Raw genomic sequence first — 2,684 nt, 5'->3', positions numbered from 1 at the left:
CCTGTTCTGCTCCCCACTCTGTCTCTGGTGAAGCCTCTCACCTCCCCTGAGCCTCTGGCCTGTACCCCAGTTCTGGATGCACAAATAAATAAATCTAAAAAAAAAAACCTGAATGCTACAACATGGAGCTAGAAGGAACTATGTTCAGTGAAGTAAGTCAGAAGGAAAAAAAAATATCAGATGGTTTCACTTATAGGAAGAATAGAGGGGAACCAAACAAGACATCAGGGGGAAAAATAATAACAATACAAAGCAAAACAAAAACAAACAGCCAGTTATAAAACAGAGCATCCTGCTGGGGACTGGCAAGGAGGGGGAAGGGGGGAGTGGGCCAGGAAATGCTGGGGTCCCCACCTGAGGGAGGAAAGCAAACATCGTTTACAAATGAAGTATGATATAAGACATATATAAATAAATGAATTTAATTAAAGAAAAAGACCTGACTGCCAGCTGGATAAAAAAATAAACTTCTAGTAATCAAAGACAAAGTGTTTCTTCTGGTAAAGGAGAGAAAAAAGAAGCAGAGAGAACAAGAGGCACTTAGGTGGACGGATTTGAACCTAAAATGCTGCCTTACACTTCCTCGCTGATTTATTAAAACCATTCCACTTCCTGCCTTATAACCTTTTGGTCCATCCATACTGCACTGTTCAAAGCCATCTTTTTAAAGAGACTCTGAGAGGCTTGCCCTGGTCCTGTAGAATTTTGGGGTTGTAGCGCGGTTTTGTCCCAAAGACCCCTTTCTTTGTGAGTTTGTGGAGCCTGTTCAGAATGGCCGCCGCCCCCCCTCGCTCCAGCTGTGGCAGTGCCCAAGGAATGGCGCTGAGTCTCCACCCACGACTTGGAAAATTGTTCTTGGACTAAGTACTCCACTTTCAGTGGTCTTTCAACCTTCAGGGGCCAGGGAGCCTCATTCCTTGTGTGGATGCCAGTGAGTGTTAAATCCAGCTTGTGAGGACTCCACCCTCCACCTGAGCTGCTTAAACAAGATAGAAATCTGTTTCCTTCTCATGTCAATGAAGTTTGCATTTGGGCTTCGTGAAGTTGTCAAGTATCTCTTCATCTTGCCTTCTCATGTCCTCAGCATTTGGTATATATTTTCCACTACTCCCTCTGACCCTCCCAGCCCCACCTGCCGCTATCACTTACCTTTGTGGACAGCTACAGAGCTGCAAGGCCAAGGTGGCTGGCTGGAAAGGCCAGTCTTTACTTTGGGTGCCGACTCAACATTGGAGAGTCCATTCCTAAGAAAGAGGAAAAGAGGGACACTAGGCATTTCTATCATAGATTCCCCCACAGTGTGCTACAGCGTAAGTCCTCACAGGAATAGTTCTACTGTTGGTTATGCCAACAGGGGCCACTGGTAGTGAATAATTCATTCAGCCAAGGCACTCTTCGTCATGAAGCTAGGAGAATGGCTGAGGAAGGAGGGGCCTTCCTCAGCAAGCTCTGTCCTCACCTTTCAGGAGGTCACTGCCCTTAGGGAATAAGGCCTGAAATCCCCTCTCAATTCCTCAAGGACAGCCCAGCTTACAGTGATATTAGAAACATCTTCAGAAACTTCCAGGGAGCCTGAGAACAGGCAAAGGAGCTGTGTCCCTGCTTGACCCCATCTCAGCCCACAATAGCAGCTTTCTCAGTGGAACAAAGTGGGGAATGTTTCTTGCTTCTTTGCTTGATACTGACAGCCCATTTATGTGGCTATGGAATTCCACACAGCTTGTTTGATTCCAGGGCTCTTTCTGCAGCTCAGGTGAGGACCACCACCTTGGCAGTCATTCAAGTCAGGTGAAAAAGTCACTTTAGAGAAGGAACCTCGTTCCCCTGCTCACTGGTTAGCAGTTGAAAAATGCTTAAAATGCAGGTTGGCAGTTGGTAGAGCTCTGTAATCACTGGAGTATGGGCCTGAGTATTCTGAGTCAGAAAAGTCCTCATTAGTGTTATCGTTATTTTATTAAATGTTTTGTACATATTGACTATGTGTGAGGGTCTGTTTAAAGCACTGAAAAGTCACAGAGATGGAAAAACGGCACTATCCTTGCTTATCTCAGGGATTTACATTTTAGCAGGGAAAATAAGTTGTTTCAGGTCCTCCTGAGTGGTGCAAGGGGTGACGTCTCAGCACTATCAAGTTATCACCAGCCACTGCAGAAAGAGTTCCGATCCGGACGCCAGATCCCCCTTCCCGGGACAGGGATTCAGGGCCAGGGAGCTGACCCAGCAGGCCTCTCCTGTCTCACCCACTGCTCTCCTCAGCAGTGTATCTCAGTCAGTCCATCTGCTCTGTTCTCAACTCTCTCTGTTGTATCCTTTCACCCTGGCACCTCTGGCCTACACTCTAGGCCTTATATAAAAATAAAAATAAAGGAGATAAAAATAAAAGTTGTTGGTCTTCCCTGGTGGCGCAGCGGGTTAAAACACAGCACTAAGAAGCTAAAGCCACTTTAGCATGAGTTCTATCCCTGCCTGCCCCGGAGGAGATCCACTTGGTGAGGCAGACTTCTCCTGACCCGCCCGCTGCTCCCCTCAGCAGTGTATTTTGTCAATCTGCTTATTCTGCTCCCCGCTCTGTCTCTGGTGAATCCTCTCACCCTCCACATCTCTGACCTGTACCCCAGTTCTATACAAATAAATAAATAAATCTTAAAATAAATAAATAAAAGTTTTTTCAAAAGGAGGCTTAT

The 2,684-nt window shown here is 46.2% G+C and overlaps 1 long non-coding RNA gene across 1 annotated transcript in view; it reads right to left on the bottom strand.

Annotated features, from left to right (window-relative positions):
* Positions 1–1,522, bottom strand: part of LOC105853586 — a 5,427-nt gene extending 3,905 nt beyond the window's left edge. Inside the window, exons 1-2 of the long non-coding RNA XR_001145408.1 lie at positions 1,460–1,522; positions 1,150–1,244 (exon numbers count right to left, since the gene is read on the bottom strand). This is a non-coding gene — a long non-coding RNA (uncharacterized LOC105853586). The remainder of the gene's footprint in view (positions 1–1,149; positions 1,245–1,459) is intronic.
* Between the last annotated feature and the right edge of the window lie 1,162 nt (positions 1,523–2,684).

Source organism: Condylura cristata, unplaced genomic scaffold, assembly GCF_000260355.1.
Source record: "Condylura cristata isolate star-nosed mole 26May11 unplaced genomic scaffold, ConCri1.0 scaffold00013, whole genome shotgun sequence".
NCBI classification, from domain to species: Eukaryota; Metazoa; Chordata; class Mammalia; order Eulipotyphla; family Talpidae; genus Condylura; species Condylura cristata.
This window is presented reverse-complemented; position numbering and strand designations above follow the sequence as displayed.